The sequence below is a fragment of the Petromyzon marinus genome, chromosome 78 (genome assembly GCF_048934315.1).
Source record: "Petromyzon marinus isolate PM22_M1 ecotype Great Lakes invasive population chromosome 78, UKy_Petmar_22M1.pri1.0, whole genome shotgun sequence".
NCBI lineage: Eukaryota > Metazoa > Chordata > Hyperoartia > Petromyzontiformes > Petromyzontidae > Petromyzon > Petromyzon marinus.
The window spans coordinates 1307508-1328918 of record NC_133744.1 but is presented as its reverse complement, the minus strand read 5'-3'; the positions used below and the strand labels follow the sequence as shown (position 1 = coordinate 1328918).

The following is a 21411-nucleotide window of genomic DNA, read 5'->3' as shown; positions in this document are numbered from 1 at the left end:
TGGGGAAAAAGAGTAATGATTAATTTCAGTGATTTATGACGAATTAACTCATTTCAATTATATACATTTTAATACAGTTCTTACCTTGTGCAGCACAACAATATAATGTTACAAGTAAAGAAGATATTGTAAAAACTTCACGTGAAAACACGCATCTTATGACCCCGTCTTTCAAAATATGTGCTTGATGTAGAGGATTGTTCTTCCTTATTAGTGAGGGCCCAGGGATATGTGGAAGTCTTTCGACCACTCCACCAAACACGAACTCCAATGTAATAACTGGGCACGGGTTGATGATGGAGAAGCAGAAATTGTATTTATATGATTGGTATCATTTCCAAGGTATTAGAAATTATACAAGAAAAACTCAACAAATGTGAGTGATGGACAATTGAACGATATATCCTAATATATAAACACCCAGGTCTGTGATTCTGTCATTCTGTCATTATGTGATTAACGCGGCACGGATTGGTTGAAGTGAGTCACGTGACCGGGACCAAGCAGCCAACCAGAGGTGCGTCCCTCACAAACATGTACGCCCCCGAAACAGGCACGGGTAGGATGACGTCCCCGACGCGCACGTGATCACGCACGTATGGGCGGTGACGTCAGCTCTCTTTCACAACACCTCAGCCGCGTTCGTGTGTAATGACGGCATGCCTCCAGCCACGACAAGCGTACACACAGCCTGCGGTGGGCCTTCATCCAGCAGTGCATTTGAACACTAAAAAAAGTACAGCGCTCATGTACACTGCTGACTTTTTCCACTATGAAAGTTAAATTATGCAATAAACACACAGGTTAACGAGGAGTTTTACGGGCCGCCGTCATCAACAACAACGACAACAACATCCACAAGAACATCATTATCATCAACAACATCTACTAATAGGGGTTTCCCCTTTTTTTCTGGCAACAAAACTGACACCTTTTGCAAGGAATCATGTTTACATTAACCACAATACTTGCAGTCAGAATGCAAAAAAAAAAAACAGTACTCTGATAATTTATGCATTGTCCTTGTGCCTTTTGGCATCATCTGGTCAAACACCATATGAGACTAGGCTCCAAGGAAAGCTTTTTTCTGGTGTGGACCAATTAGTTTCAAGGACAATGCATAAATTATCAGAGTATTTCTAGATTTGAAGCTTTCGTGACTGCAAGGATTCATACTCTTTGGTTTTATTCGGTAAAGTCACGTAGGTAAAATGAAATAAAAGAAAACAATTGAATCACGACGTTTCGGAGGAAACACAAGCTTCCGTCTTCAGGTGGAATAGTCACAGCAGAATATCTGTGTCAAGTGCACAGCTCTGAGACGATCGGATTTATATATAGGTTAAGGGGGGGAGGAGCTAGAAAGGAACGTGGGTGGGTGGGAAGGCTGAGTTAAGCCGTTTTTGAAAACGAAAGAAGCAGCTAAAGTTTGGTATACCACCACTGAAAATTGCTGTACAATTAAAAGGCAGCTAACGTTTGACTTGATTTATGACATCTTTCCAATGGTTGCTTAATTTGAAACCATCCTCTCGGTTGAAGTTGTGTCTGTGTTTGTATATCTAGATGGCCTCGTGGACAAATGTCTGGTAATAACCAGGAGGTTTGCAGAGTACCTTGGTATCGGAGAAAACAATGTCATGATAACCCACAGTGTTGTAACAGTGATCAGCCACGGCAGAATAATTTGTTCTGCCGTGTTTTAAATCTAATTTGTGCTCGCGAATTCGGTCAGAGATATGTCGTTTCGTCTTCCCGATATAGCAGTCACCGCAGATACAACTCAATTTGTAAACACCGGGGTACTGTAAGTCAGGAATGACATCCTTTACGGATGGGATCAGATCACGAATTTTGTGTACTGTGTTGAACCGAACCTGGATCTTGTGTTTGTTTAAAATTTTGGAAATATTTTTAGTAACGCCTGCTATGTATGGTAACGTGATGATTTTGATCGGAGTATCAAGTGGTTGTTTCTGTATGGTGGGAGAAACAGCTTGGCGGATGGTACGGTCAGAGTATCCATTCTTCTTGAGGGCCAGATGTATATGTTTTAATTCAGAGGAGACAGCACAGGGCAGCCGGCTGTGTCGGGACCTAGCCCTGGACCCCGAACCCCTGGGAAGTTGTTCACGCCTTTGTATTGTTAAAGATTTGTAATAAACAATTGGCGGAAGCCCTTAACCTACCTCAGCCTCAGAGTGAGTCGTCGGGAACTTCTCAACTACTGGTGTCAGGAGTGGTTACGTTGCCGCCGCCATGCCTAAAACTGGCGGGCGGCGTGAGAATCCACCGGCGGGACGCCGGGAGAGTGCCGACGACGTTGGGGAGGCTCCGGCTGCGACCCCGGGGGGCAGTCCGGCGCCCCGGAGACGGACTGCCCCCCGTGGAGATGGACTCGGCGGGGCAGGAGGTGTCGGCTGCTGGGGGTCCCAGCGCATCACCGCCGCCGGTGGCGGGGGGTGGCGACGCCGAGGGGCGGTCGCAGCTGCTCCTGCGGGCGATGGAGCAGCTGCGACCGCCGACCCGTACCGAGGTGGAGGGAGCGCGGACGCGCCCACCCGGCCCACGCTCCGAGTGGCACCGCCGGATTCCCCCGCCGTCTCGCCGCCCGCCAATTTGGAAGTCGGCGGCCACGTTGGTGGGGGCGCCGCAAGCGGACGCAATTTCCGCTGCTGTACACGAGCCACCGCCCAGGGCACGCCTGGAGTTTTCGCTGCGGCGGCGGGAGGAGGGGGAGTCGCCATTGGCCTTCCGCCGCTCGCTCCTGGCCCTGGCACAGGGCAGGGCGCTGGACTCGATGGCCCTGGAACGGCTACTCGACCGACCTGGCACGTGAGCTGGGGATCGCTTTGTCCATCGGTAGCGATCGCCAGATCAACGTCGTTGGCGGTGGCCGAGAACATCCAGGCGCACCTCTCCCTCCGCCAACAGCCGCCGGATGGCGGCGTGCGCGGGGATCCCGGTGCCAGAAGGGGAGGCCGCCTCTCGGGGTGTGGACACCCTGAGAGGCCCTGGCGATCCCCGGTCGTCGCGGGAGGGGGGGGCGGGTGGTCGCCGTCCGGAGCAGCGGGGGCGGCCGGGACCTTCCCGCCCGCAGGACGCTGCCACGGTGACCTGCTTCCGCTGAGGTCAGCAGGGCCACATTGAGCAGGGGGTGTAGGAATGCCCCGGGGGCCTTCAGCAAGGGGGGCTCCAACTCCTCCCGGACTCTCGTCGGCATCGAGCCCAGGGCCCCAGGGCTCCAGGCGAGTCGCGACGCATCGCCCGCGCGGCCGCCCCCACTCACCTCATGCATCTAGCGGGGCTGGGGCCCATCGTCAGGGGGGGTTTGTCCTCGAGGGGTCGGGTGCACCACCATTGTCACCCACTGGATGGCCCAGGCGGACCCGCCACGCGGCCCTGCAATATTCGCCGAGGTGCTCCAGGAGTACCCCTGTGACGTTATCCACAGAAAGGGGGCACTGCATGGAAATGCGGATGGCTTGTCCAGATTTGCCGGCAGGCGGCGGGTGTGCTTGCACCCTGGGCTCTAGCCGTTGCAAGGCCCCAGGGGAGGTCGCGGCCCAGTTGGTCGCATCGGCCGAGACGGCCACCCCCCCCCCCCGGGTGTGGCGACGCTCCGCGGATTTCGGCCCGGGACTCCCCCGGGAGGTATGGTCCAGCTTGCAGTTGGAGGATTCCTCTCTGCTGAAGCTACGGCTCAGCTTCGTCGGCGGCCCCAGCGATCGCCGCGCATGACGGGACTCCTCATGCGTTGGGATGCCCGATTGGAACGCTATTGCGTGGTTGTGCCCACTAGCCTGCGTGGTAAATTAACCCGAGCCATTCACGAGAAGCTTATGCACCTTGGCTACCACAAGACCCTATTGACCCTTAAGCGGGACTATTACTGGCCAGGTGTGGAGGGTGACGTGGCACTGATTTTGAAGGGTAGCCACGACTGCGCGCGGAGCAAGGCCCCAGTTGTCCAGGACCGGGCCCTCGCTGCAGTCCATCCGGGTTTCTCGCTTTAATGAACTCGTGGCGCTCGACATCTTGGGCCCATTCCCTGCATCCCAACGGGGCCATGAATACCTCTCGGTGGGCGTTGAGTACCTCACACGTTGGCCTGTGGCGTGGCCTTTGGTCCATCAGTCGGCCTCTTCTACCACCGTGGCGTTCGTCCAGGGGTACACGTGTTGGACAAGGGCGCGCCGGAACAATTGTTGACGGATCAGGGGCGGAATTTCTCGTCTAAGCTGCTCAAGGAGGTGTGTGACCTCCTTGGCACCAAGAAAATCCGCACCTCGCGCTACCACCCCCAATCGGACGGGATGGTAGAGCGCTTGAACCGCACCCTCACTTCCATGCTGTGCCACCATGTGAACACGTCTCAATCGGACTGGGACCTGTTTGTCCCGGGGGTCTTGGCAGCGTATCGGTTGGCTCCTCACGCCTCAACGGGATTTTCGCCTTTTTATTTAATGTACGGGAGGGAGCCGGAGCCCCCCGGTGCACGTCCAACTGGACGTGGGATCCTCCAGGAAGGGGTCGGCTGTGCCGGTCCCTTTGAAAGTCGCACTTGACCGGCTGCGCGAGGCACGGCAGGCCGCTGCCGAGAATTCCGCCGGCCGGCAGGCGGCTAACGAGCGGCTGCCCAAACACCAGGCAGCGGGCCTCCCGTGGGTAGCGGGCCAGAAAGCGTGGCTGCATTGTTCCCCAAGGTCCCGGTTGGCACATCTGCCAAATTACACCGTCCCTTGGCAGGGTCCCGTTGAGGTCGTGGAAGTCCCCCGGCCGCAGTGCGTCCGGATTCGGTTCGGACGCCGGCGGTGGATAGTGCACCCGTCCCGGCTCAAACGCTATGCTCCATCTACCCTGGGGGATCCAACCCCAACTCCGGGGTGGCCGGCGGGCGATGCGTCCGTCGTGCCTGTCCGGCCGGGTCCTGTTGATGGGGGCGGCGTTTGCCCTGTTTGTGTGCCCCCAGGGCCCTTCCAAGTAGCGCCGGCGAGGACCCCCCGGCCACCGGAGGCTATGGCGGTGGGCCTGTTGCCTGCTGACAGCCCACCTGCACCGGCGGCGGACGCCACACGGGGAAGCGGGCCGGCAGCGCATGCCCGTTCAAGGGGGATGCGGCTCCGGTGATGGCCTGGGCAGCCGGTCGTAGGGCCCAGCCCCCGGCGCCCGCTCGGCACTGCCGGCCGGAAGAAGCCGTCTTACTTTTTCCCGTTCGTTTGGTTGTTGTTGTTGTTGTTGTTATTGTGATGCCTGGGATGCCGTGCTGCCCTAAGGTTGGGGTTTTCTAGCAGCCGGTTTTACCTTCGGGCACGTGCACGGTTAGTTGTTCGGCTTTCAATGGGGGGGTTGGGCCCCGCTGGCATGGTGGTTGCAGCCGGGTCGGCTGTCTGTGTGCACTGCTGTAGTGATTGCAGGTACCATCACAGTATACACTGCTGTAATCATAGCAGGTACCACCACAGTATGCACTGCTGTAATCATAGCAGGTTCCACCACAGTCAGTATGCACTGCTGTAATCATAGTAGGCACCACCATAGTCAGTTTGCACTGCTGTAATCATAGCAGGTACCACCACAGTCGGTATGCACTGCTGTAGTGATAGTAGATACTGCTATCAAGTTTGTAGATACGAAAACAGTCAGTATATACCACTACATTCAGTAAATACTGCTACAGTAAGTAGATACTAAAATACAGTCAGTAGATACTACTACGGTGAGTAGCTACTATAGTCAGTAGATACTACTATAGAGTCAGCAGATACTACTATACAGTTAGTCGTTGCTACTATAGAGTCGGTAGATACTACTGTAGGGCCAGTAAATACTACTACGGTCAGTAGTTGCTGCTACAATCAGAAAATACTACTACACAGTCAGTAGCTACTCCTGGCTCAGTAGATACTAACTATACAGTCAGTAAATACAACTACAAAGTCAATCGATACTATTTACTCTGTTGTATATAGGGTGTGTAGGTATATATACCTACGCGGGGGTAAATATTTTTTGACGGGGGGGGTTGAAAATTCTCACAAACCTTTTAGATCAGCCATTTACCCCCCACTTCTATAACCGGCTCACCGGGCTTTGACAATGCTGTACCTTAGTATCTGTGTATAAATATGTAGTGTTTTTTTAGAGAAGTTTTTAAATATATTTTTCGCGCAGGCAACGCCGGGGTACTTCCCGCTCGTACTCTATAAGCGCTGTAATATTAGTATCTACCGACCCTGTAGTAGTAAATGCACACAATGTGGTGGGGGAGTAGAGAAGACGACATGAAACTTTAATAAATTGACCTCAGCGTTGCGTATATATTTTTTTGCATTCTGAACACGAAGGAGAAATCACCCCACCCTCCACCGATGACGCACGTGCGTTGCCGATGGCAACTCCGGGCAGCTGTATCGGCTCGAGGAAATAATTAAATAATGCTGAATAGCACTAAATTGTTGATTAAACTACTTTTAAGTTCACGGATGGGAAAACGGAATAACCTATTCCCACCGCGGGGCTTAGGGCGTGCTGCCCAGCAACTTTTTTTCGACGTAAACCCCACCGTCCGAGAGCCAAATCCCTTGAAAGCGAGCATACGCAGGCAGACAGACAGACAAAAAATGCCTTTCATAGGTATGACAGATATCTAACTCAACAATGTCCACGTAGCACGTGGTCGTTTGGATCTCTTGGGTGTAGCTACATTCGTGTGGTGAAACTACCGAACAAAATGTTGCAGGAGTCACTTACCTGTATATAGACTCTGACATTATTTGTACCGTTTGGGATGGTCTCTGTTCTTAGTCGCTGCTGCTAAATTGGTATTGATTCACACTTAAGAGTTAATTATATTTCGATTTATTAAGGGAGGCGTGTTCATGATGAAAATTACCCCTACAATATGGGACCTTGAGAACAGAGTTCGCGTTCTCAGGCGAGTGGGAGCAGGTCAACACGTGTAAGCTCACACATGGCCTAGGCCCATAGTGTGGTGAGACGTAAGGGAGGCTGAGTAGGTGTCCTATTATCAATACAGCATATTCGTTTTAGATTTAATTTACCCAAAAATGTGTGTCAAATGGTCATGACTCACCAGTGCTAAAATTCCCCACTGAATGGCCTTGTCGTGAAGCCTTAGAGTCACTTTTTGCGAAAGATCTGTGGAAAACACGCGAGCATGACAAGTTAGAAGTTGGAGATCAGCATGAACACAGGGCAAGGGTTACTCCTGGATAGCAGCACCTCTGCACCGCCCTAGGATATGTGCTGTGGAATCTCAAAAATCGAAACATATTCGCAGGTCCTCCTTTACGCCCTGAAAACAAAAACACACATATATGTAATGTGGAATCACCATTGAATATGTGCAATTTTAATTTTTCGATTTAAAGCTTTCGTGACTGCAAGGATTCATCTTCTTTGGTTCTTTCGGTAAAGTCACGTAGAATGAGAATAAAATAATATCAGAGATTTGTCCACGAGGCAATTCAGATTTACAAACACAGACACAATTTCAACCGAGAGGATGGTTTCAAATTAAGCATTCATTGGAAAGATGTTCTAAATCAAACCAAACATTAAACTAATTTTCAATGCTACAGTATATTTTTTCAAGTAGTGGTATCCCAAACTTTCACAGCCACTTATTTCCCTTCACACCAACATTATGTAAACTCCTTCCCCCCCACCCCCACCGTGCCGGTCCTTTACATCATTGTTATGCTAATTCCTTTGTCAAGGCGTTTTCTGTTTCCTCCCACACAGCTTAAAGGACGCGACCTGGGCTTGGCTGTCTTCACTCCAACGCTGTCCTCTGGACAGTCCGGTCCCTTCACCTGATGAAGGCCACTTGTGTTGTGGCCGAAACGTCGTGATAATTTTATTGTGTTATTTTATTTTATTAATTTATTATTTTATTCTCATTCTACGTGGTGACTTTACCGAAAGAACCAAAGAAGATGAAAATGTGCAATCATTACTGTTTAAGGCACTTTAACATACAGGCCATCGCGACCATTATTTCAACTCATAATTGATCTTATTTATAAAATTGTTTTCCAAAATGTGCATCACAAATCCTCCTCCACCTAACATTCCCAATTAATAAAGTTGCTACGTGAACAATGTTACCAATGTATTATTGATTTAGCACACAACTGTGTGGGAGAGAAATTTTAATTGATTCTAGATTTGAAGCTTTCGTGATTGCAAGGACCATTACTCTTTGGCTCTATTCGGTAAAGTCACGTAGGTAAAAAAATAAAACAACAAAAATCACGACGTTTAGGCCACAACACAAGCGGCCTTCATCAGGTGAAGGGACCAGGCTGTCTCGAGGACAGCGCTGGAGTGAAACACAGCCAAGCTCAGACCGCGACCTTTAAGCTGTGTGAGAGGAATCAAGGTGCCTTGACAAAGGAATTAGCATAAAAAATAGCATTTAATTGGCGGACTTAGCATGATGAACGGTGTAGAGGGGGTGAACATGTGCAGGTCGGCGAGGGGGGGGAGGTGTGAAAAGGGAAGAAAAGGCAAGCTGCAAAAGTTTGGGGTACCACTACTTAAAAAAATATACTGTACCATTGAAAAATTAGTTTAATGTTTGGTTCGATTTAGAACATCTTTCCAATGGTTGCGTAATTTGAAACCATCTTCTCGGTTGAAATTGTGTCTGTGTTTGTAAATCTGAATTGCCTCGTGAACAAATCTCTGATAAAAACCCGTGGGTTTGCAGAGAACCTTGGTATCGGAGAAAATGATATGGTGATCACCCACAGCGTTGTAACAGTGATCAGCCACGGCAGAAGAATTCGTTCTGCCGTGTTTCAAATCTGATTTGTGCTCGCGAATTCGGTCAGAGACATGTCGCTTCGTCTCCCCGATATAGCAGTCACCGAAGGTACAACTCAATTTGTAAACTCCGGGGTACTGTAAGTCTGGAATGACATCCTTCACGGATGCGATCAGATCACGAATTTTGTGTACTGTATTGAACCGGATCTGGATCTTGTGTTTGTTTAGAATTTTGTAAATCTTTTTAGTAACGCCTGCTATATATGGTAGTGTGATGGTTTTGCCCGGAGTATCAACCACTTGATACTCCAGTTTTAATATAATTTTATTGTATTTCTACATATGTTACTTTACCGAAAAAAACAATGAGTAATTTTATGCAGTTACGAAAGCTTTAATTCTTTATTAACACACTTCTACGGGGAAGTTACCTTTGCAATTCTGTCCTAAATGTGCACCCCAAGCCTACTCCTACCCCTTCCCCCCCGCTTCTGTTGATGTGCAGGATGTGCTTATTTCAGCTGCTGCACCCTCTCTCTCCAGCCCCTCCCACCAACTTTATTTCATATTTAAGGCTTCTGTTCATCCCTCCGGCCCCCTCCTCTCTCTCTCTCCTTGCTTCTCTTTCTGTCATTCCTCCCTCATTGCCTCTTGGTGGGCCTGTATATGTATTTCTGCTGACTTTGTACCTCGTATTTGTTCACTCTGTCTATGCTGGTATGTGCAATCCAGAGGTTGAACACGAAATTTAACACTCTTCTGAAATTCGTGGTCCGCCAGGAAGTGTCTAACTGTGTTGTTGGCCTGACTGGATGTGCTTCACATAATGTGTTTTCAGGTTTGTTGAATTCTCGTCTCTCATCTTTTTGTTGTATTTACCTCCATGATTTGTTCTTGACACCTGATGAAGATCGCTTGTGTTGTGATCGAAACGTCGTGATTGTTTTGTTTTAGTATAATTTTATTGTATTTCTACATACGTGACTTTACCGAAAAAAACAATGAGTAATTTTATGCAGACACGAAAGCTTTAATTCTTTATTAAGGATTTTTAATCCAGTTTTTCAAAATCAGGTTCCAGAATAAATTATTCATGTAAATAGAATTACTACCCAGAGGACGGACCACCACCAGCCATCAGAACAATTTTCTCGAAAAAAAACATCAGCAAAGAACGCATTCTTACCCTTCCAAGGTGCCATTGAAGATACCTTCACCAATGTCTAATCTCACATTCACATTGTCAAAACTTGTTTGGTCCAATGGTTTGTCACTGCAACACAAATGGTCATTATCAGCTTGATCATCAATAAATATCTAACTTCAGTTATAATTTATAAAAAAAAAAACTACTTACCTTTTGAAACTAGACTGTATAATGCTTTCAGGTAAAGTGCATTGTTCAAAATTGAGTGAGTCCTGCTGGTGAGTGAGTCCAACTTGGTGCTATGATGAGGGGAGCTCACGCCAAGGTGGAGTGCACTGCTGAAGGTAAGGTTGGGCTGCAAACAATTTCTGGACTTATAATGTGGGTGCAGCTGCAAAAGTTACGTATGAAAGAATGGGCAGTGAGTTGAATTTGAAACATTGTATTAATGTGTTCTTGTGATCATCTGGCCTTTCGTGTGTGAGCAAAGTTTATCATTTGAGACGGCAAGAGTTTCGGTGACACACAGAATTTATATTTTTGGAGAGTAAATTGTGGCTTTACCAACACACCTGCGGGCTGAAGTAGTAAACTTATTTGCACGCTTTGTTTACATGATAAACCTTACTGGCTGTATTGGGTGGTGGACGGTGAGGAAACATTCATAAATTTCGATTTAAAGCTTTCGTGACTGCAAGGATTAATCTTCTTTGGTTCTTTCGGTAAAGTCACCACGTAGAATGAGAATAAAATAATAAATTGATAAAATATAATAACACAATAATATTCTCACGACGTTTTGGCCACAACACAAGCGGCCTTCATCAGGTGAAGGGACGAGACTGTCTAGAGGACAGCGACTCTAAGCTGCGGCATGCCGCGACTCTAAGCTTAAAGGTCGCGATCTGAGCGTGGCTTTTTCACTCCAGCGCTGTCCTCCAGACAGTCTCGTCCCTTCACCTGATGAAGGCCGCTTGTGTTGTGGCCGAAACGTCGTGAGAATATTATTGTGTTATTTTATTTTATCAATTTATTATTTTATTCTCATTCTACGTGGTGACTTTACCGAAAGAACCAAAGAAGATGAAACATTCATACTTATGCGATCTAACCCAAAAACCTTTAGTATAAATAATCTTAGTCATGAAAGCCTACGTGTTAAACTCACTTTATTTTGCATAATATGAGTATATTACTATCACACTGATACATTGGAATGAAGAATACGTCATAAAACCAATTATTGCAATCACAATTACGTGAATTTGCAAAATCTCTACAATGAAACATTTTGAGATTCATTCTATGTTCTAGTATGTGGCCTGCAACCTGGCACTCATTGAATCAAAGCTATTTTCATGAAATTCAATAGTTGATAATCATCCTTCGAAATGCAATGGGTCACAGCAATACATTCCTACCCAGAGGACCAAAAACCACCACAACTGGCCATCAGAATAACAATCCATAAGATTTTGATTTAAAGCTTTCGTGACTGCAGTAATTCATATTCTTAGCTCTTTCGGTAAAGTCACATTGAAGGGAAACAATAAAATAATAAAATATATATAACAATAAAATTCTCACAACGTTTCGACCATAACACAAACGGTCATCATCAGGTGTGAAAACCAACGGCAAGAAACATTTGAAAGAAGTGGCGGTTCACATTTATTTATTTTTAAACGGTGTTTGTATTTATTAAAAAAACGTTAGCACCACGGGCAGCGATTTGGCAGTTTGTTTAGAATGACGAGTCCATCTATGTTCTGAAAAGAGGAGAGGGGAGACGAAAAATTAATGTATGCTGTCTGAAAGCCACTGTAAGCATGAACAATCAATTAAGACCTGAAATGGTTTATCAAATCCTTCCAATGATTGCTAAGCCAGAATCCATCTTCTCGGTTGAAATTGTCTCTGTGCTTGTATATGTGGATAGCCTGATGAACGAATCTCTCATGGTAGCCAGATGTCTTACAAAGAACATTTTCATGGAGAAATTTGAGACTGACGCCATCCAGACTGCCATCTGCGCCCAACCTTATGAAAGAGGTACGTGGATGACACTTTTGTCATCTGGCCACATGGCCGGCCTGCTCTAGACCAATTCTTCGACCACATCAATTCCATACACCCAGCCATCAGATTTACCATGGAAGTCGAAAAAGATGGCAAGCTACTTTTTTGGATGTCCTAATAAAAAGAGACCTGATGGTTCAATGAGCCACTCTGTCTACAGGAAAGCTACCCATACGGATGCTTATCTGAAACCGGATTCCCACCACCATCGATCACAGAAGAATTATCTCATCAAGACTCTGTACCATAGAGCCCAATGCATATCCGACCAGGAACACATAAGCAGTGAACTCAAGCACGTACACCAAGCTCTTAGGGCTAATGGTTACTCTGACTATACAATCCGCAAAGCTATCACTCAAACCATGAAGAAGAACCCTCTTGAGGAGCCTTTCAAAACCATCACTTTACCCTACATTGCGGGGATCACAAAAAAGATCTCCAAAATCTTGAATAAACACAAGATCCAGGTCCGTTTCAACACATTACATAAAATCCGTGATCTGGTTCCGTCTGTAAAAGATGTGATTCCGAACATACAGTACCCTGGTGTCTACAAACTAAGTTGCCTCTGTGGTAGTAGTTACATTGGAGAAGCCAAACGCCATGTCTCGGACTGCATTCGTGAACACAAAGCAGACCTTAAACACGGTAGGACCAACACCTCGGCCGTGACAGAACATTGTTATAATTCAGTAGGCTCACATGACATTGACTTCTCCAAGACAGAGGTTCTTTGTAAGCCATCTGACTACCATGAGAGATTCGTTCATGAGGCTATCCACATATACAAGCACAGATACAATTTCAACCGAGAAGATGGATTCTGGCTTAGCAATCATTGGAAGGATTTGATAAACCATTTCAGGTCTTAATTGATTGTTCACGCTTACGGTGGCTTTCAGACAGCATACATTAAATTTTTGTCTCCCCCCTCTTCTTTTCAGAACATAGATGGAATCGTCCTTCTAAACAAACTGCCAAATCACTGCCCGTGGTGCTAACGGCTTTTTAAATAAATACAAACGCCGTTTAAAAGTAAAGAAATGCAAACCGCCACTTCTTTCAAATGTTTCTTGTCGTTGGTTTTCACACCTGATGATGACCGTTTGTGTTATGGTCGAAACGTCGTGCGAATTTTATTGTTTTATATATATTTTATTATTTTATTGTTTCCCTTCAACGTGACTTTACCGAAAGAGCTAAGAATATGAATCCATAAGATGCCTCTGAGAATGATGAGGACAAAAAAAAACCCTTGAGAATGATTTGATAAATTCTTACCATTTCAATGTTCCACGAATATGAAATACATCCATCTGGATGGACACATTCAATTCGTTGCAACTCGTGGTGTGGGCTGTCATTGGAACAAAAAAAAAGTGTAATGAATAATTTTAGTGATGTATGACGAATTAACTAATTTCAATGATGTATTTTTAATACAGATCTTACATTTTGCAACGCAACAATATGATGTTTAAAGTAAAGAAGGCATTGTTTAAACTTCACGTAAAAACACGTTATCATGACCACGTTTTTTTTTTAAATAACGCTTGATGTAGAGGATTATTGCTCCTTATTAGTGAGGGCACAGAGATATGTGGAAGTCTTTCCATCACTCCACCACACAAGAACACAAATGTAATAACTGCGCACAGATTGATGGTTGGAGAAGTAGAAATGGTATTTATATGATTGGTATCATCTCCAAGACATAAGAAATTATAATAGCAAAACTAAATAAATGTGAGAGATGGACAATTAAACGATATATATGTGCCAAGGAGGGATGCATTTTAAACAAAAAAAAACGTTAAATCAGGTGTTTGAAGAAGTTGTCGAGAATTTATTTATATTTTTTAATCTCTTTTTTTACATGTTGTAGTAATTTAAAATGTCTCGGTGCAAAGGACAGTGTGGTCAAAGGATGCCACGTGACATCACTTCTAGCGTACAGAGCGTTGGAGGGATGTCATTTCCCATTTCATCCACTCTCAATAGGCACCTTAATATAATGTATGTATGCCATCTACAATGCGACATTGCCTGGTGGTAAAATAAAAACGTAGACAATACAAATTTATCGCATGTAAAAAAATGCAAGAGTTGGCAGCGGCCAAGCTTATCATAAATAACAAGTTCGTTATTTAATTAAATACACTGATGTTAATTAGAAAACATCCATTATGTCATGGGAGAACTCAATCTAGTCATTGGCTTTATCATAGAATAAATATGTTTCTGCATTACAATCGACAACTATACATGTAAAAAAAAAAGGTTTTTTTGTCATTTTTCATTCTTCCAATGTAAGATTACTGTTGAAGACGCCGTTTTAGTTCAGTCGAAGGTCTCTTTATGATGTTAATTCTATTTGCATTTCAATTTGACTTTCTTGCATCCACTAGAAAAGATTTCTCGTTTGGCCTCCTGCCAGCACACGGTTTTCATGAGAAATTACAATGACATATCGTTTTGCTAATCACCTCATTTATTTTTATACACCCATATTTATTAGTTAAATTTCAGAGCAGGACTCGAGAGAGGGACTCAATGATGTCCTGCAAGCATTGTCATCAGAAAGGACTTCTTAACCCTGACAATCTGAACTTTGCAGCACAGAAATTCATTTTTTCCAAAAAAGTTCAAAATTGTCAACATCAACATTCGCCATTTGCAAAGTAGATGATCATGTGGCTCCACAACAAATGCCCAAAATGAAACAAAATACAAGATTAATTGTCATTGACGTGGTGTTTGCTCTCGAACATCTCAGATAATTACCCCTACGATATGGGACCTTGAGAACAGAGTTCGTCTTTTGGCGTCTTCTGGTCCAACACCAGTGGAGACGAGGCTCTAAGAAAAGCCGTCTCGGGTGTGGACCAATCAAATTCAAGGACAGTGCCAATATTATTATCAGAGTTGTCTCTTTTTGTTTGCATTTTGACTGCTTGTGTTGTGGTTATTGCAAACATGATCCCTTGTATAAAGGTGTCAGTTTTTGTGCCAGATAAAAGGGCAAAAACCTATTACTAGAGTTCGCATTCTCAGGCGAGTGGGAGCAGGTCAACACGAGTAAGCTCACAGATGGCCTAGGCCTATATTGTGGTCAGACGTAAAGGAGGCTGAGTAGGTGTCACATTATCAAATACAGCATATTCGTTTTAGATTTTATTTACCCAAAAATGGGTGTCAAATGGTCACGACTCACCAGTCTTAAAATTCCCCACTGAATGGCCTTGTCGTGAAGCCTTAGAGTCACTTTTTGCGAAAGATCTGTGGAAAATACACGAGCATAACAAGTTAGAAGTTGGAGATCAGCCTGAACACAGGGCAAGGGTTACTCCTGGATAGCAGTGCCTCTGCACTGCCCTAGGATATGTGCTGTGGAATCTCAAAAACCAAAACATATTCACAGGTCCTCCTTTATGCCTTGATAACAAACACACACGCACACACATGAAAAAATATTGTGCAATCACCAATGAATACATCCGACACGGCCAATCAGCAAAAAAAGTGTCACGTTGACAAAAAGACAAATAGTTCACTACTTTAGCCCACCGGTGTGTTGAAGAGTGAATCCACATTTACAGTTTGAGTACGACGTTTCGCTGGTAAATACATCCAGCATCATCGGGCAATTCGCCAGAATGGTAAAGCCCTCGCTTGCTCCCGGTTTTATATAGAGCAGCAGGGTGACGTCATCACTTAACTCATTTCAGGTGCAGTGATTAGAGGCGGAGGGGGGGGTATTGTAATTATATAATCGATTAGTAATCAGTCATTGGTTATGATTAGTAATGAGTTGTAGATTAGTAATTCTTTAAATCAAAATGTAATGTGTATTATTTAATAATACACTTCCAGGCCGCACTAAGCCTGTAGCTGTCAGAGCTATTAAAGTTATTCTTGTTCCTCTCAATTTCAATGGATTCTCTAATTAGTCTTTGCCACTAATAATTAGTTTTACACACCACTGCAACATTGTCAAAATCAATTGAGTGTCCTTGTTGACAAGCATGTTCTGCCACTGCCGACAGTTGTGTTTGAGATAATTTAATATTTCTCTGATGTTCTTTTAGTCTTACACTGATGTTATGTCCCGTCTGCCCAATGTAGCAGCTGCCACATGAACAATTAATCCGATATACACCTTCTGTTGATAATTTAGTTTTTGAATTTTGTGTACTGTACCAAATCTTACTGTAATGTTTTGCTTTTGCAAAACACGGGCTAATTTGTCAGTTACTCCTGAGATATATATGAATTTTTATTGTTTTAACAATCTGGTCGCTTTCAGCAGTATTGCTTTGCGATCGTGATTTGGCATTCAGTGCTCTGTTAATTTGAGCATTATTGTAGCCATTCTGTCGTAGTGCGTCTTTAACATGTTTAATCTCTCTCACTAGACTCTCACCATCTGATACTGTTTTAGCCCGATGTGTGAGCGTCTTGATAAGAGAGGATTTCAGAACATCTTGTGAATGTGATTAAAGATATTAAACTTACTCCTGATAATATTCTGGTAAGTTTTGATGTGATTTCTCTATTCACTAAGGTTCCAGTGGACGAATCGCTTAAATTACTTGATACACTAGTAAAGAATACCGGTTTACCAAAAGATATTCCGAAACTTGCTGGCCATTGTTTAAATAACACTTATTTCTTATGGAGAGGGGATTTCTTTAAACAAAAAGAAGGAGCAGCAATGGGCTCTCCTTTATCCCCTGCTATAGCAAATTTGTACGTGGAAAACTTTGAAATAAGAGCACTTGCCTCGAGCACATTAAAACCATCCTTTTGGTTTAGATATGTGGATGACACTTTGGTTGTCTGGCCACATGGTAAAGATACACTTAATGATTTTCTAAATCATCTCAATGCACAAAACCCGCCCATCCAGTTCACCATGGAAATGGAGGTGAATAACAAACTCCCATTCCTAGATATTTTGCTTGGACATGGCCTAAACGGTACAATAACACACAGCGTTTACAGAAAGCAAACGCACACTGATGCCTATCTGAATGCAGAATCACATCATCATCCAGCTCAGAAATCTTCTCTTATCAAGATGCTCATACATCGGGCTAAAACAGTGTCAGATGGTGAGAGTCTAGTGAGAGAGATTAAACACGTTAAAGACGCACTACGACAGAATGGCTACAATAATGCTCAAATTAACAGAGCACTGAATGCCAAATCACGATCGCAAAGCAATACTGCTGAAAGCGACCAGATTGTTAAAACAATAAAAATTCCATATATCTCAGGAGTAACTGACAAATTGGCCTGTGTTTTGCAAAAGCAAAACATTACAGTAAGATTTGGTACAGTACACAAAAGTCAAAAACTAGTATCTTGCACTAAAGACGCATTACCTAAATTATCAACGGAAGGTGTATATCGGATTAATTGTTTATGTGGCAGATGTTATATTGGACAGACGGGACGTAACATCAGCGTAAGACTAAAAGAACATCAGAGAAATATTAAATGATCTCAAACACAACTGTCGGCAGTGGCAGAACATGCTTGTCAACAAGGACACTCAATTGATTTTGACAATGTTGCAGTGTTGTGTAAAACTAATTATTACTGGCAAAGACTAATTAGAAAATCCATTGAAATTGAGAGGAATAAGAATAACTTTAATCGCTCTGACAGCTACAGGCATATTGCGGCCTGGAAGCGTATTATTAAATAATACACGTTACATTTTGATTTAAAGCTTTCGTGACTGCGGTGATTCATGTTCTTGGCTCTTTCGGTGGAGTCACGTTGGGGGGAAGCAATAGAATAATAGAATATATATGTTTGTTGTTTTGTTGTTTCACTTCGGCGTGGCTTTGCCGAGGGAGCTAAGAATATGAATGCACATTACAATTCCTTATAGGGGAAACACATACTAATTAACGGATTACTAACATAGCATATAATCACTAACACACATTACAACTAATCACTAATCTACAACTCATTACTAATTATAACCATTGACTGATTACTAATCGATTATATAATTACAACACCCCCCCCCTCCGCCTCTAATCACTGCACCTGATATGAGTTAAATGATGACGTCACCCTGCTGCTCTATATTAAACCGGGAGCAAGCGAGGGCTTTACCATTCTGGCGAATTGCCCGATGATGCTGGATGTATTTACCAGCGAAACGTCGTACTCAAACTGTAAATGTTGTGGATTCACTCTTCAACACACCGGTGGGCTAAATTAGTGAATTATTTGTCTTTTGTCAACGTGACACTTTTTTTGCTGAGTGGCCGTGTCGGGTGTTGGCGGGTTACGACACAATTATAAATAACGCGATCTAACCCAAAAACCTTTATTATGAATAATATTGGTCGCAAAAGCCTACGTGTTAAACTTATTATGAGCTTTGCATATTGTACGGTCAGAATATTCGTTCATCCTTAAGGCTTGGTGTACATGCTCTAGCTCACTGGCTAGGTGGTGCTGGTCGGAGATGCAACGGGCCCTATGGTGTAGTGTTTTGATGAGGGAATTCTTCTGGGCTGGATGGTGGTGGGAGTCAGGCTTTAGTTAGACATCCGTGTGGGTGGCTTTCCTGCAGACAGAATGTCCCAACGAGCCATCACGTCCCTTCTCGATCAAAACATCCAGGAATGGTAGCTTGCCATCCTCTTCCACTTCCATGGTGAATTTGATAGACGGGTGTATGGAGTTGATGTGGTTGAGAAATTGGTTCAGTGCTGGCAGGACATGTGGCCAGATGACGAACGTGTCATCTGCGTATCTCTTCCACAAGTAAGGAGGTAGGGTGGATGTCTGGATGGCATCTGTACCATCTGGATTCAGTCTCTGTTGGACCAAGTCTTCAATGATTGCAATGGTGTCAGGTACAGTTACCTTGGTGAACAGGGAGACTACATCTAAACTGACAAGAAAATCATCTGGAGACAGTGAGATGTCCCTTGATTCGAGAAACCAAGTGAGCTGAGTTAAGTACAGCTGAGGTGGTCTTGCCTCTGAAAGGAAGCAGGGTCTCAGACAGAAATCGGGCCAGTTTGTAGGTGGGTGACTTAATGGTGGAGACGATGGGACGGAGCGGGGTACCTGCTTTGTGGATTTTTGGAAGGCCATAAAATTTGCCAGATCACCCAAAGTTCCTGTGCCCAACACCATTGCAATTATTGAATATTTAGTCAAAAAAGGATTGAAAGCTGATGTACTGGCCCTGGTTAGATACTGCCTCACCAATACATACTTCACCTGGAATGGAACATGTAATAAACAAGTTGAAGGCACCCCAATGGATTCCCCTTATCTCTGGTTGTATCCAATTTTTTCATTAAAAATTTGAGAAAAATGCCATTCAGGCATCCACTCTACATCCGTCCTTGTGGGAGAGGTACGTAAATGACACGGTCGCCATCTGGCCACGTGGCCGACCAGCTCTGAACCAATTCCTCAACCACATTAATTCCATACACCCAGCCATCAAATTCACCATGGAGGTGCAAACTGATGACAAGCTACCGTATTTGGATGTTCTAATCGAAAAGAAACAAGATGGCTCAATAAGACACTGTCTACAGGAAAGCAACTCATTCGGATGCCTACCTAAAACCTGATTCCCACCACCATCCATCTCAGAAAAATTCCCTCAACAAAACAATCTTCGCCACTCATCCTGCCACGGCCCCCTCACAACTTTCGCTCGCCCATTGATGCTGCTCCGCGGTTCTTGTGCTCCGCCTACTACGTTCTAACAATTGGGCTACGCTCATTTTAAACCTTTATAAACAGTTGAATTTGGACGCTTACCCCCATTTTCTCTCCTCCTGATGACGACCACTTGTGTTGCAATAAAAACGTCGTAGTTTTAGTTGTTTGTTAATCTCTTTGAACCTATCTACATGACTTTACCGAAAGACCCAAAGAATATACATATATATGCGTGATATAAACGGCTCTTGGACTTATGTCCACCCTCTTCATCCATCAGACCCTCCCACACCCTGATCTACATTTTGCTCCACTCCTTGACACCTGGTTTACAGACTTCATCAGGTCCTTTACCACCCTAACTAAGCGTCTCCTGAATAAAACGAGTCAAGCAGATCGTTCAAGGACAGATGTTGCCGGATCCAATTAGCCAGAGGTCGCTTAAGGAGATTGGAGTTTGGACAGAAATTACCAAGAACTCTATATTGAGGCTTTGCTTCTTGCGATGGGGAGTTACAGATGCCACGTTAAGGGTGGAAGAAATAACACCCGTTCGAAGAGACCTGTTGAACAGATTGACCTATATTAGCGAAGTTCTCTTCAAGAAACCTAACTGGACAAGGGCCATGGGGCAAAATGTGGGTCAAGATTCAGAGATCAGTGCATAGCGTTGAAAAAGTAAAATCGTGTAGCTCAATGAATGATATACCCATATAAAACGGCAGAAGGAAGTCAGAATGCAAAGAAACATAGAACGATTAAGGAAACAAAAAATAAATAGCACCTACTTCATCATTGAAATAGTGTAAAATGAGTTGCACATATAAATCAAAACTGAGGAACTCGAATTGGAATGTGGCTCAGGAAATCTATAAATGATATAAAAAAATATGCCAGCTGCAATGAGGATAGGGATATAGATTTCGCTTGCACAATAGTATAGTGGCAGATGCTTCAACAGCATCCAGTGAATAGTGAGGCCAGATTTCCTCTATGTCCATTCAGAATTATAAGCGGCACATTTTTTCCTCAGTAACACAACATCTTCATGAAAAGGATTTTTAATCCAGTTTTTTAAAATCAGGTTCCAGAATAAATTATTCATGGAAATATAATTACGACCCAGAGGACGGACCAACACCAGCCATCAGAACAATTTTCTCGAAAAAAAACAACGAATTCTTACCTCTCCAAGGTGCCAGAGAAGATATGTTCATCAATCTTTAAAGTCACATCCAGCTTGGGCAACGGTATGTCACTGCAAAAACATATCCAGACATAACTAACTTCGGTTATATTTTACAGATTTAAAAAATTACTAGCTACTTTCTGAAATAAGACCGTATAATGTTTTCAGATAAAGTGCATTGTTCAAAATTCAGTTAGTCTATCTGGTCCATTCGGAGAATCATAGCAGGTAGTGGTGACATCACTTAAACGTGAGTCCAACTTGGTGCTACGCTGAGTGGAGCTCAAGTCAAGGTGGAGTGCACTGCCGAAGGTAAGTTTGGGCTGCACACATTTTCTGCAACACACTATTGTATATATCCCCCTTTTCCAAAAAATGCGTATATATTAAGAATAAATATGCCAATTTTATTTTAAATAATCGATTGGGGCGTAGCTTGGGGCACAAAGGGGTGATTCGAACCCCTACTCCTCAAACAGCA

The 21411-nt window shown here is 44.2% G+C and overlaps 1 long non-coding RNA gene across 1 annotated transcript; it reads right to left on the bottom strand.

Annotated features, from left to right (window-relative positions):
• Positions 1-13306: 13306 nt before the first annotated feature.
• On the bottom strand, positions 13307-21000 carry LOC142907400 (uncharacterized). Its single transcript, XR_012931000.1, has 3 exons — positions 20928-21000; positions 15240-15304; positions 13307-13382 (listed from the first exon to the last, which is right to left on the bottom strand). It is a non-coding gene; the product is annotated as an uncharacterized LOC142907400 (long non-coding RNA).
• Positions 21001-21411: the final 411 nt, after the last annotated feature.